Source organism: Trachypithecus francoisi, unplaced genomic scaffold, assembly GCF_009764315.1.
Source record: "Trachypithecus francoisi isolate TF-2019V2 unplaced genomic scaffold, Tfra_2.0 Lachesis_group12, whole genome shotgun sequence".
NCBI lineage: Eukaryota > Metazoa > Chordata > Mammalia > Primates > Cercopithecidae > Trachypithecus > Trachypithecus francoisi.
The window spans coordinates 82,181,584-82,196,472 of record NW_022681457.1 but is presented as its reverse complement, the minus strand read 5'-3'; the positions used below and the strand labels follow the sequence as shown (position 1 = coordinate 82,196,472).

The 14,889-nt window shown below is 43.5% G+C and overlaps 1 protein-coding gene across 4 annotated transcripts in view; it reads right to left on the bottom strand.

Moving 5' to 3' along the window:
* Nucleotides 1-10,738, bottom strand: part of FOXJ3 (forkhead box J3) — a 157,416-nt gene extending 146,678 nt beyond the window's left edge. For 2 of the 4 annotated variants that reach the window (XR_004440910.1, XM_033226864.1), the window contains exon 1: nucleotides 9,931-10,062. The gene's annotated coding sequence lies outside the window, so the exon portion shown is untranslated. Of the gene's footprint in view, nucleotides 1-9,930; nucleotides 10,101-10,488 lie in introns of those variants that run through there. The other 2 variants (XR_004440907.1, XR_004440908.1) reach the window with 2 other exon arrangements.
* Between the last annotated feature and the right edge of the window lie 4,151 nt (nucleotides 10,739-14,889).

The following is a 14,889-nucleotide window of genomic DNA, read 5'->3' as shown; positions in this document are numbered from 1 at the left end:
AAAGCTGTAGTCTTTGCTGGCAGGGACCCTGCCTTAGTCGTGTCCCCAGTATTTAGTATTGTGCCCAGAACACAGCAAAAGAGTGAACAAATGGGCCGGGCGTGGTGGCTCAAGCCTGTAATCCCAGCACTTTGGGAGGCCGAGACGGGCGGATCACGAGGTCAGGAGATCGAGACCATCCTGGCTAACACGGTGAAACCCCGTCTCTACTAAAAATACAAAAATTAGCCGGGCGAGGTGGCAGGCGCCTGTAGTCCCAGCTACTCGGGAGGCTGAGGCAGGAGAATGGCGTAAACCCGGGAGGCGGAGCTTGCAGTGAGCTGAAATCTGGCCACTGCACTCCAGTCCGGGCGACAGAGCGAGACTCTCCCTCAAACAAACAAAAAAAAAAAAGAGTGAACAAATGAGCAAGCAAATGAGTAAGAGACATGAATGAGTCCAATGTACATGGATGAAAAACAGTACCTTAAAGAAGCTCTAACCATTTGTTTTTTTATTAGAAATCTGCCAAGGAATGGAAGCATATAAGTGGATCCTTAAGTTAGTTTTCAGGATTTAAATTGGAGTGCTATTTCTAGGTCATTTATTGATAAATAACTACTGTAAGTAAACTTAAGGTCCTGTTTGCTTCTAGGGGACTAAAATTAATTTCTTGATTAGCAGAGCTAAATGACCAAATTAGAATGCAAAGAAAAACCCAAACCACTTAATACACTCACAACTTGATCCATAAGATAATCAATAACTTATCAAACTGATTTGTTAACAAACTGCGTAGAAAGCAAAACAATTTCATAGCATCAAGTGTTTAAACTGCTCTTCAAAAGTCCTAAAATCAGGCCGGGCACTGTGGCTTACACCTGTAATCCCAGCACTTTGCGAGGCGGATCACATGAGGCCTGGAGTTCCAGATGAGCCTGGCCAACATGGTGAAACCTCGTCTGACTAAAAATACAAAAATTAGCCAGGCGTGATGACAGGCGCCTGTAATCCCAGCTACTTGGGAGGCTGAGACAGGAGAATCGCTTGAATCCACGAGGTTGAGGTTGCAATGAGCAGAAATCACGCCACTGCACTCCAGCCTGGGAGACAGAGTGAGACTCCATCTCAAAAAAAAAAGTCCGAAGATCCACATTTTTCCAAATTCTCATTTGAACCATAAAAATCAAACTGTATAGGTTTTCCTTGAGTACAAAAATGATATATGGTCACTGCAGAGAGCTTAGAAAATATATACAGGTTCAAAGAAGAAAATTTAAATTACCCATTACGATGCATTCTCTCCCAGTCTTTTTTTCTATGCAGATATGACTTCTTTATATACTGTTATTCTTCCTAACCACCAGGCAACAGACAACACATCTCCCACTGTGCCTGTAACCTAGGCATCCTTAGTAGAATCATGTTCCAGGGATACTTTCTCAATGTCTAAATTTTACAGATGTGTACTTACATAAAACAAGACGAATCTGCTATTGAGTAACCCTTTAAAGTTTCCCTTAACTCCTGAATTCTGCAAAGATGAAGAATGCAGATTCAGTAAAAATGCTTCCAATGACTAGAAATGGACCTAAATTTAACAAGGGAAGAAACTGCTCCCATTGGTTTTATGTACCCTAAGTCTGATATTATCATATGTTCTGCTCCAAGTAGGCCAGGTCCTTTGTGGTCTATAACCTTCCATTTTTACCTCAAAAATCCAGAGTAAGTTCCTCACCAAAACTTTGTCAGTTTTATACTAAGAGTACGAAAAAAGGAGAATGCAGGGTCTGAGTTCCAGTGTCTGCTCCACTACTAAATAATTGAGTGGCACTAAGTCCTAGCTTCTATCTCATTTTCTCCATTTGTCAATAGGAATATCACTATTAACACATATCACAAGGCTGTTATAAGGCTCCAAAATCCAACAGATCAAACACTTTTGAAACAATATTATTCAAATGTAAGGTGGAAATCTTTTGAAAATACACATCCCCTATAATAATATAAAACACAAATTCCTCTGATATACAAAGGTGCCATTTCTGATGTTGATGGCTACCCATGTATACAAAGTGGGACAATACCATCAACAGTTCTGTACACAGGGTAGACAAATAAAGTGTCATAGACTCACAGACTCAACTACCCTAGCAGAAAGAGACATCATGTATCATTCACCTCCTGCCATGACAGTCTGCTCCATCTTCATTCAGAAAGGTCAACCTGACCCTGATTGCTGCATGTTTGACCGTTGTGCCTGTAATTACCCAAAATTTGATGGCCAAGCCACAGAAACTTTTTAAAGTTAACTTTAATAATTTAATAAGCACTCATGTACCCACCAGCCAAAATCTAGAATCGTTATGATAACCTACTTCCATCATATTGCAATCCCCTCTCTCTGTAAGCAAACAAGTTTGCAACAGTTAGTGAGTTCTAGCAGTCTTTCCTTTATTATCCATTCCTCTCACAAATCTGTTTCAACACAATAGTACTAATTAGAAACAAGGGCTATTGATGGTGTCAAAGGTCAGGCCCCAATCTTAAAAAAAAAAGATGATTCCAATTTACAAGGTTTTTAATAAGGTCACATGGGCACCATACTCCAATCAATCAGAAGATCAATCTTATTTCCTAAGTAACCACTATACCACTGAGGAGGACTCTAGGTAGGAGAATTCCATTAGAACTTTTTGTTTTATACTGCAGGTGAAAACTGACTGAAAGTCAGTTTACTGGGTATAGTCTCCTTGACACAGGCTTATCCTAGAATAGCTGGCCAACTCTATGGCATCTATAGACTCTCTACATTGATTTGAAGACAATGAAAAACAGACATCATGCAGTTTCTGGAGAGACTCTCTAAAAAATCCCACCCAGGACGGGCCTGGTGGCTCACGCCTGTAATCCTAGCACTTTGGGAAGCCAAGAAGGAAGGAAGAGGCCAAGAGTTCAAGACCAGCCTAGGGAGCCAGTACAGTCAGATCTTGTCTGAATTAAAGATAAAAAATAAATTAGCCAGGTGTGGTGGTATGCACCTCTAGTCCCAGCCACTTGGGGAGCTAAAGGCAGGAGATTACTTGAGCCCAGCAATTGGAGGTTGCAATGAGCTCTCATGGAGCCACTATACTCCAGCCTGGGTGACACAGTGAGACCCTGTCTCAAAAAAATAAAAATTCCCACCCAAAGACCCAGTCATCTTCAAATTGTTAGCATTCAATTCAGAACAGAGTTCTCTAAGCCTATGTTCTAAAAACAGTTCCTCTATTGCACCCTAAGTTTGAGTCCCACTCTACAAATATGAGTCTTGTTACAGACTATTTCATCAATTGATGATGGGAAACAAGTCAGACAGTGTGGTATTAATGTAGGTCCAATTACATCAAAATCAAATCGCTTTAGATTCATGGTAAAAATTCTTAGAGCAACCAAGTGGCTTAGTAATTATTAGAAACTAGGCCTTTATTAATAGTCTCAAAGTCAAAGCTCTTATTTAATATGGTCCTAATTATCTCATATCACATATTCATACTTATCCTTTTTTTTAAATTATTTTATTTTGAGACAATGTCTCACTCCCTTGCCCAGACTGGAGTGCAGTGGCAGGATCTCGGCTCGCGGCAACCTCAGCCTCCCAGGTTCAAGCGATTCTCCTGCCTCAGCCTCCCAAATAGCTGGGATTACAGGCACCCACAACCATGCCCAGCTGATTTTTGTATTTTTAGTACAGAAAGGGTTTCACTATGTGGACCAGGCTGGTCTCAAACTCCTGACCTCAAGTGATCCGCCTGCCTCGGCCTCCCAAGGTGCTAGGTTTACCGGCATGAGTCACCGCGCCAGGTCACCTTTCCTATATTTTATCTTGTTATAGTACTAAAGTTTGACACTGTATGAGTCTCGTTTCTTTTTTGTTTCATCTGTTTTGTCCTGATCCCACAGAAGAATAACAGCCATTTTGAAAGACACCACATTCTCAGGTTATCAGTTGATATACATGTCAAATAGAATGGCAGCCAAAGGTACCTAACTACAAAAGATTACTTAAAATAAGCAGAATGTCATTGTTATAAATATAAAAACAACATCTGGTTCCATATAACAAAGCTATTTCCATATCCCAACAGATGGCCCACAGTAATAATGCTCTGCTGATCTGGTTATAACAAATTCTATTAAATCAAAAATCCTGTACAGCAGATGCCTTTTCCAATTTCAGAGTAAGTCAATCTCTTTAACCAAAACACTATGCTTTGGTTCTTATTTGTGCACTAAAATCACGTTACACCAATTAAGATGGTCAAATTTTGTGACAGTTGTTATAAAATGCCACTGTTTTCTGGGTTTTGGAGTGGAAGAGGTAAAGAGTAACTCCCTCCAGGACTGAAAGGCTAACTGTTCAAAATGGAAAACAAAAATTCACAGTTAAAGGAAGGCTGAGGAGAGAGCTAAAAGTGAGCTTTAGCTGTCTCGAGCCAAGGTTTCTGAATAGTGGCAATGTGGAAAGCTACGCGACTAACAAAGCCAACAGTGAAGATCAGTGAAAATAATGTAATTTCTGAGCTGAGAAGCTTTTAAGCAGGGTCAAACAAAAAAATGTCTAAACAACATGTATCTTTGTACGCTATAGTGTTAAGTCCACTTTTAACAGAAAAGTGGATGTGATGCCAACTTAAAACTGCTATTTAACTGTTTCCCCAACTACATTCAAAATCAAATCTTCATATTCTGGTCATGCCCTTACTTGAAATATTATCCTCTATTAATTCATAACACAGTAAACAGAACAGTGTAGTGATTAACAGCCACGGAGTTCTGAAAATAGACTGCAAGAGTTCAAATCCTGGCTCTTTCCATTTCAAGCTATGTTCCCTTAGTCAAATTACTTAACCTCTCTGTGCCCATTTCCTCACCTGTAAAACTACCATCTTTATAAAATTTACAACTAAAATAAATTTATAAAATCTACAATATGTTTATAAAATATATTCACAAAATTTATAAAATATTAAGGGTTTTAAGATATGGACAATGAATGTAGAGTACTTAGAACACTTTTAGGCCTATAGTAAGGCCTCAAAAAATGTTAGCTATTATTATCATTACCATCACATGAACTCCATGAAAGTTCTGAAAGAAAAGAAATATGAAATGATTTGTCTAAAACGCAGAACAAACAAGTGGCAGAATCCAGGGAAAAAAAATCTTCATTTTAAGTCCGGAAGAAAATCAGTGGGCTGAGTACAGTGGCTCACGCCTGTAATCCTAGCATTTTGGGAGGCCACGGTTAGCGGATCACTTGAGTTCAGGAGTTCGCGACCAGCCTGGGCAACACAGCGAAACCACTTCTCTACAAAAAATACAAAAATTAGCAGAGCATGGTGGCGCACATCTGTAGTCCCAGCTACTTGGCGGGGCTGAGGTGTGAGGATCACTGGGGCCCAGGAGGTTGAGGCTACAATGAGCCATGATCACGCCATTCCCTCCAGCCTGGGCAAGAGTGAGACCCTGTCTCAAAAAAAAAAAAAAAAAAAAGTGATTCTTTGAGTAAATACATTTTCCAGTCCCTCTAAGTCTCCAGGAGATTACATGAGAATGCTTTAAGTTAAAACAACAGCATAGAGTAGTGGAAACAGCACAGATATGAACTAAGAAGACCCACTTGCTCCACCAATTACTTAGGTGTACAACCCTAAGCAGGTCACCTAAACTTCAAATTGCTCATCTTAAGATGTTCTGACTTTATCACAGGGTTGTTGAGATCAAATGAGAGAATGTATGAGAAAATGTATATAAACCAATAAAACACTATATGAATGTTCAAGGGCCATGTCTTATTCATCTTTATATCCCCAATGCCTAGCAAAATGCATGGCAGAGGTTATAATCTAAAAGGCGGCCATGTGAGGGGTTGGCAGGGCGAAGATTCAATGAAAATGGGGAGGAGTTTAAAAGAATTAACAAACTTGGCCAGGCGCGGTGGCTCACATCTGTAGTCCCAGCACTTTGGGAGGCTGAGGCAGGCAGACCACTTGAGGTCAGGAGTTCAAGACCGGCCTGGCCAACATGGTGAAACCTCGTCTCTACTACAAATGCAGAAATTAGCCAGGGATGGTGGTGCATGCCTGTAATCCCAGCTACTGGGGAGGGTGAGGTAGGAGAATCGCTTGAACCTGAGAGGCAGAGATTGCAGTGAGCCAAGATGGCGCCACTACGCTCCAGTCTGCGCAACAGAGAGAAACTCCATCTAAAATAATAATAATAATAATAATAAAAGAATAAGAAACTCAAATGCCCATCAACTAAAGCAATAGATATCAACATAGTATATCCATACAGTGGAATAATATTTGGCAATAAAAAGGAATGAAATACTGATACATGCTACGTGGATGAGCCTTGAAACATATGCTAAGTGAAAGAAGTCAGACATAAAAGACCTTATGCTGTATGAAATGCCCACAACAGGCATTTGGAATTATCAACATCTCTACAAGATGTTAGGTACATTAGTGGCTGCCTGGAGGTGGGGGTATGGGGAGTGACTGCCGATGGGTACAAGGCTTCTTTTTGAAATGCTATCCTAAAAATGACTGTGGTGACGGTTGCACAACTCTGTGAATACACTAAAAACCACTGACTTGTATACTTTAAATGTGTGAATGAAATGGTATGTGAATTATATTTCAAGAAAGCTGGTTTTTTTTTTTAAGAGTAGTAAAAGTTTAAGGAGAGAAGCATTCAAGTATAAAATCACTGGCTTTGGAACATAAGTTTGTTTCTTTTTTAAAGGAAATACTAAGAATTACCATACCAGATCCTAATGTCTCTACAAATCCTGTGAAAAACAAATCCGGCATCTATTCTTACTTACCCTTCCTTTCAAATTTCTCTCTAAGGTTACAAATTATCTCCTCTGGTTTCATTCAATTGTCTTTTCATTGTAGCCACTGTTTCTGAACTTCTACTCTGCATTTGAAACTGTCAAACCCCCCCTCTTGTAGAAAATCTTCCTTGGCTTCTGTGAAACTGATGCACTTTCTGGTTCTTCTCAGAATGCTATCAGCCTATTACAGGACCCAAAATTCCAAACCTCAAAGCTCTTTTTTCATTATACTACTATCCTCCCAACACACATCTACTGATGTGTTTTACCACCATCTATATTCCTGGTCAGTGCAAAATCTACCTTTCATCTAACTGTTCATTGTATACGGAAATAATTACATGCATAAGGTTAAGTAACTTGCCCAAAGTCCCTTCTGATTTTAATACCTTATTATGAAGATTTAATGAAGTAAACACATGTAAGGCACTTAGAACTACATCTGCCATACAGTAAGTAAACTTTAGCTATTATTTTTTTCCTACAACTACTATCTTATAACACACCCTCATCATCTTATTCCTAAAATTCTCCATGAGCATTCTAATCAGTCTCTCCACTCTCAGGACACTCAACTGATACAAAAACCTTCCTCAGGAACAAGATGCACCATCTTACTCTCATTCTTTAGAATCCATTGTGGTACCATATCAAACTAAACCCTCTACCTTGAAAGATCCTCCAGCAATACCTCCTCACCAATCCTAAACTCATTTATTATTCTTTACCAACACAGATGATCTGACAGTCAAGCTCCTTGATATCATTTGTACACTGCCACTTCTCCCACTTTGCACAGGCCCCTTCGCTCTCCTGAAATACATCTCTTCCCCTTTGGAAATTTGTATCTTTCTCAAATGTCACTTACACTTTTGACTTTGGTTGTACTGTTATCCCAAGGAGAAGTCCAATGAAGTTTGGTAATTCTGAATGATGTACGTGTTTCCCCAACAGAAAAAACAACTCTGTTCTTTCGATATAAGTTGAAGCTTTCCAAGAAACCACATATCTTATTTGTCTCTTCATACAGACTACTTCACACATAGATAACATGGAACTTTACAGAAGTACACAAATGCTGACTTACTTAAAAAAAAAAAAAGCCTCTGTATGTATCAGAACAACATTCTCTATTTTCCACTGCCCCACCCATACGTAGCATAATGAAAGCAGACAGAATCTAAAATCTATATTTAAATATTTTCATTCTACATAGAACGAAAGGGAATATACAAACTGTACCAGATAAAAGTGAAAAAAAGTCAAAAATATACTCAAAGAATGTATAATGTGAAAAACAAAGTGAGAATTCAGGCCACTTTGGAATCTAGTAAGTAACTTCGAAACATTAAGATTTTCTATTTTACCCAAACTAATGAACAAAAAAGAGCCAAAATAAACAAGTTCTAGCCTCATCCAAAAAAAAAATCTAATGAAAGCATGAGAAACTGCCCAGCTTTGTCCTCAGCAGCACAAAACCAAGACGATTCACCTCAATTCTGAGACACAAAAGCAAAAAGAGAAATCCTCCTATTTAAGAAACTAAAACATTTAATCACATCTATATAATATATGCCACTCAGAAAAAAGAGAGGAGTTACTGCTTTTCTTTAAATATTTGCTAGGGACCAGGGGGAATAGGTTTCTCTCACTGTTACTGCGGGAACAATCTGTGGTCTCAAAAGAGCCAAATAGAAGATGAAAACCCTAATCTGGAAGGGACATTAAGAAAAAAACTACTCAAAACATGTTTCAAACTAGTTTCAAAAAAGAGAGTGCAATGGGTTACTCAACAGAGTAAGAGGAAAAGTGAAGTAAAAGAGCTTCTACAAATTAAGTGACTAGGTGAAACTAGTGCTGCCTTGTGAGAAAAAGAGCTATGCATATAACGCTCCTATGACATCACGCTTTTTCACTGGGAAACAAAACGGAGGAAAACAAACACAAATAAATCTCAGAAAAAGACCAAAAAGGTGCCCACCAATCTCTAACTCCTTCAGGAATTACAGTGAATGGCTCTAACTCACTCAGGAATCCAACTAGGGACAACACAGACGTGGAATGCACCAACACGGAATAGTAAAACCTTTGCTCACCAGACACACAAAAGGTAAAATAGAGAAATGAAAACTATATACCTGAATGCATCCGTAGCAAGCGCTTATTCTCTACGATTAACCAACAGAGAAAAGAATAAGAGCAGCTAATGGAAGAGGAGAAAAAATGTTAATGAAACTAAGCCCTGCTATGTCCCCTACTGGCCTCAATTTCAGAGTACAACTCTTCATTCTTCATCTAACCAACAGTCGGCCTCGGCAAAGCAAACTGACCCTAACACCTTCCATGCTACCCGGAGGAAATCACAGAGGAAAAACCATCCCGTTAACCTCCCTCCTCACCAGCTGCAAAAATGGAGCTGGGAGGGGGGGGCGGGAGACACTCTACCACGTGGGCAGGATGCAACACACACAGGACAGCAACACGTCCGCATGGAACGTCTGCCTTTGCCCTAATCCCAGCAAAGGACACAGACCCAGGATGGGCGGGAACGCAGGCACCCTCGCAAAGGCCTCCTCACCCCAAAGGGCCACCCTGAGGCGTGAGGTACAGCCCGCCCGGCCGGCAGAAAAGCGCCCCCAAGCTTGAAAGGAAGAAGCCGCAGACTGCCGGGTCCGGGGGCTAGCCCGGGCCAGGGGACAGGTCATGGATAGAAGGAGACGGTCGCTGCCCTCGGACTAGGAGCCCCCGGGATCCACGGCTGGTTCCCCAGGGCCCCGCCTGGGGGAGGGGCGGGAAACGCGGAGCCGCTGCTTCCCGGCTGAGGGGCAGCAGCAGCTGAAGAGAAGCGCCGCGGGGGAGGGAGGGACCCAGCCCTCAGCGCCCGCCAGGCCCCAGCCCGGGCCCAGGCCCCCTGCCCCGCCCGCCGCCCACCACACAGCGCGGCTGCGACTAGAAGAGAGAGGGCGTCTCGCGGAGGGCAGCCCCTGCCTCCGTCCCGGGAGATGCCCCAGCCCCGCCTCCTCGCCCGCCGCCCAGGCCCGGCCGCCCCGGTGGCGGGCACTTACCTCAGGCTGCGCAGGCCGGGACGGCCCGGCCGAGCCCCCGGCCGCTGCGTGCGTCTCCGCCCCCGGGAAAGGTCCCAACGGTGCCTAGTGCAAGCGGCCAAGGCCCCAAGCAGCGCCGAGAGCGGCGGCGGCAGCGGGAGCAGCCAACATCCGGGGCCGCGCACCCGGAACTACTTCCCGACCCACATCCCCCTCCCACCCTCGCCGCCACCTCCTCCTGCGATGCCGCCGGGCCGGCGTCAGCGGCGTCAAGGCCCTGCGCGGCCTCGGCCGCTTCGACGCACGCGGGATCCCTCCGCTGGGACAAGTAGTGCCCTGAGACTCCCGGGGCTATGCCTCGGCTCAGCGGGTGTCACCCAGCGGCCCGCAGTTCCGAGCGACTTGGGGTCCTTGTGCCTCGGAGTGGCGTCTGGGGAGCAAGGGCAGCGGAAGCAACCCCGCAGTTGAGGACAGTAGGGATCGGTGGCTTTGGTCCCTGCCCGCGGAGACCTGGGGCCCCATGCCCCGAAGAAATGGTGCCTCCTGTCCTCCCCCGCCCCCCAACCTCCGCCACCTCACCGAAGCGCCCGGCACCTTAGCCGCCTCTCCAGGAAACCGGACGCCTTTTCTGGCACACCGTGGATTCCGGGACCCCCAACAAAGGCGCCTTGGACCTTCAGGACACCCCTCCTTTCAGAACTTCTTGAGCCCCAGGTGCTAGACTCATGTCTGCCGAGGCCTTTCCCGTGCCTGGTCTTACTTTCTTTCTTAAAGGAGTTGGAACTCTAAAGGCCCTTCTGACTCTCAAGGTAGCTACCTAGGTTATGGTCCTACTATCAGTAGGTGGAGCGTTTAGAAGGGTAGTTTGGTCGACTAGTGAACTTTGGAATTTACTTCTACGTCAGTCTTCACTGATTCTTTCTCTAAACTATTAGCACTGATAATCTGCCCTATAATTTCACACTTAATTACATTCCAGTGTAGTATTTGCTGTTGCTTCATTCGCGTTAGTCATGTATTCCCCTGCAGCACCAAACACGCTTTTGAACTCACATTGGGTGGCTCAATATTTGGAGACTTAGATATTTGTTAGATGAATACTGGGCTGATTGGATGAGAGGAAAAGGAGAGGCATGAGTGAATTGGCCCTGGGTACTTTTTTGACATAGCCTCAAAGGGTTTAGATAAACTCCAGCAGATCTGAGCACACAATTCCTTCAGTAAACATTGAACACTTGCCATTTGGTCAAGCATTTCTAGGCACTGGAGATTCAAAGTACTCACATATTCCTTTTGTTTATAAGACTAGCAAGATTCTGAAGGTTCATGTACTCATTTACTCAACAAATATTTGCCAATCACTGCTAAGGTTACCAGACACTATTTTAGTGCTCGGGATGTATCGGTAAACAGAAGAGAGAGAGAAAACAAGTACCCTTCCCTCTTGGAGCTTTCATTCTAATATAGGGAGAAAGCTGATAAACGTAAGAAAATTATGTAATATGTTAGAAGGCATTGGGTGCTATGGGGGAAAAAAATACACTAGGATAAGGGGTATGAGGAAAACTGGAGGAAGGGGGTTTGCAGTTTTTTTGTTTTTTTTTTTTTTTTTCAGAGGGAATCCTGCTCCCTCGCCCAGGCTGGAGCACGGTGGCACGATCTGGGCTCACTGCAAACTCCGGGTTCAAGTGATTCTCCTGCCTCATCCTCCTTAGTAGCTGGATCACAGACAGGCGCTACCACGCCCGGCTAATTTTTGTATTTTTAGTAGAGGTGGGGTTTCAACGTGTTGGCCAGGCTGGTCACGGAACTCCCGAACTCAAGTGATCCGCCCTCCTTGGCCTCCCAAAGTGCTGGGATTACAAGCGTGAGCCACCACGCCTGGCCTGCAATTTTGAATAGAGCCGTCAGCATGGGCCTCATTTATAAAATGACTTTAAATCGGAGACCTGAAAGAGCTGAGGGAGTCAGCCATGCAGTTGTCTGGGGAAGAGTGTCCTTGGTGAAACGCCCTGAGACAAAAGCCTGGGGAAGTGTTAGAAATAATGAGGAGGCCAGGACGGTTAGAGCAGTGAGCAAATGGGAGCGGAATGAGGAGATAAGATCAGAGAGAGGGATCTCAAGTAGGGAGCTGTAAGAATCTTGGCTAAAACAGAACCACTGCTGGGCTTTGAACAGAGGAGTGATAGGATCTGACTTGCGCTTTCAAAACATCACTCTGGTCAGATCACTGTGGCCGCCGCGCTAAGAGCAGACCTAAGAGGACAATGGTGGAAGCCAGAGGCTCCATTACCCAGGTACAGAATGATGGCTTGAACTAGATGGTAGCAATGAGTAAGATGGATAAGATGCAGTCTCAGCCGGGCACAGTGGCATTTGACTGTAATCCCAGTTATTAAGGAGGCTGAGGCAGGAGGATAGGAGCACTTGAGCCCAGGAGTTCAAGTGCAGCCTAGGCAACACAGCAAGCCCTCATCTCGAAACAATAAGTGTACAGTCTGTCTACAGTCTCGCATCACTTTGGGAGGCAGAGGCGGGAGGATTGCTTGAGCACAAGAATTCAAGAACAGCCTAGGCAACATGGGGAGACTCTGTCTCTACAAAAATAAAAAAAATTAGCCAGCAGGGTGGTGTGCACCCATGGTCCCAGCTATGTGGGAGGCTGAGATGGGAGGATCCCTTGGGCCCAAGAGGTCAAGGCTGCAGTGAGTTGTGATTGCACCACTGCACTCCAGCCTGGGTAACAGAACGAGACGCTGTCTTTTAAAAAAAAGAGAGAGAGAGAGAGTAGACTTTGCTCCAAGTCTGGAGCTTTTGTTTATTTTTTTCTTTTTAAAAATTTTTTAACTTTATAGAAATGGGATCTCACTATGTTGCTCAGACTTCTGTTGAGCTCCTGTTTAGCACCATCTCTTACAAGTGTTGGGCAGCTCTGCTCCTCTCACTTGTCTGGGATTCTGAGGTTCTTCCCTAAAGTGCTCATCCTGAGCTAATATGGGGATAGGGCTGGAGAGAGAACAGAGGTGGTTAGCTGCCAGATTGAGGTGGGAAGATGGGGATCAGCAGCCTTTGGGAAGGAAAGAAGTATGAGTCCCAGGGTGTTAAAAGGTAGAGGGGCAATAAAATTTATTACATATGGGATTCATGCTAAATGAGTAGATTTTAGCTTCTCTTGCCACAATAAAAAAAAAAAAGGATAACTGTGTGAGATGATGGCTCTGTTAATTTGCTTCACTATAGTGACCTTTTGACTATCCCATTAACATCATGTGGTATACCTTAAATATATACAACAACATGTGTTTAATTTTTTTTTTTTTTTTTTTTTGAGATGGAGTCTCGCTCGGTCGCCCAGGCTGGAGTGCAGTGCCGCGATCTCGGCTCACTGCAAGCTCCGCCTCCCGGGTTCACACCATTCTCCTGCCTCGGCCTCCCGAGTAGCTGGGATTACAGGCGTCTACCACTACGCCCAGCTAATTTTTTTGTATTTTCAGTAGAGACAGGGTTTCACCGTGTTAGCCAGGATGATCTCGATCTCCTGACCTCATGATCCGCCTGTCTCGACCTCCCAAAGTGCTGGGATTACAAGCGTGAACCACTGTGCCTGGCCTACATTTTTTTAAGATTAAAAAAAGGGTGGAGGAGTATCCCTCCTCAAAAAATAAAAAAGAAAAAAGAATAAAGCAGGCGGGGCACGGTGGCTAATGCTTGTAATTCCAGCACTTTGGGAGGCCAATGTGGGAGGATCACTTTAGCTCATGAGGTTGAGACCAACCTGGGCAACAAAGTGACACCCTGACTCTAAGAAAAATAAAAAAAACTAGAATGGTTATAGCAGCCCGGGGAATTCTGGAACATTGTGAGGAAGAAAAGCTTAAAGCCTAGATTGAGAGGGCAGACCTAAATTCAAGTCTAATGTTCCATAGCTTGCTTACTTTGTGCCTACATCCAGTTATTTGGTTTCTCTTAGCCTCTGTTTCCCTGCCTATAATAAGGAAACAATAATCATAGCTACCTAGCAAAAGAGACCATGCACAGGCTGCCAAAAATAAAGGTCCCTGAGACAGCTGTTATTATTATTCATAAGATCCCAGTGTCAGCACAGAAAAGAGTATAGTAGTTCACTGTCTTACTAGATGGGAGTAGACTAGAAGGGAGGGTGCAGAGCAGGGGAGCCTTCAAAGAGGAGATATTATCCAGCTCAAGGGACAGACCCTTAAAAGACACAGATTGCCCAGGGGAATAAAGTAGTGGTTTTATTGTTTTGTATTGTTTGCGATCTTTTCCTAGCTTCATCTGAATTCTGAATTTTCTGAAAGGAACACAGCCCAGAGCTGGGCTGCAATAGCCCTACAAAAACCTTGATTGGACACTGGCAGTGCTTCAACAGTAGAGTGTTCAACACTTCACATGACCCAGACACTTAGATAAATGAGCCTTTACCTGATCCTTTTCTCCCTCTGTATTTATTGTAAGAGAAAATTAGAAAATGAGAAATGAATTTAAAATGAGCCAAGACTTGCAAGAGGGAGAGAGAAAAACACGAGAGAGCCCCTCCTATTATTCCTAGCCCGGGAAAAGCATTCCGGATTCCTTGGGTATCTTTATGTAATATTTTATAATTCTTGAATTAGGTTTTTTAAAAGGCTATACATAGGCCATCTGAAAGGTCTCAGCACTACTGACTGCTATTTAAGGAAAATGCTTGGGCGTTGGTCACTATGCACACTTACATAGCATTCAATAATCATTTAGCAAGCGCCTACTCTATACCAGGTGTTGTACTAAATACCAAGGAGTCAGAATAAAAGAGAAGCAGACATGTAAACAGTTAATCCCAATGCAGTTTGGTAGAAATGTATACTTGTGCCATGGAAACAGAAAAGAAGCAAGGCTTAATTCTGTCAAATTGGATGAGGTGGAGGGTGAGGCACAGTCACTGGGGCCAAACAAAGCTTCACCCTTAAAAGGTAAAGTTAA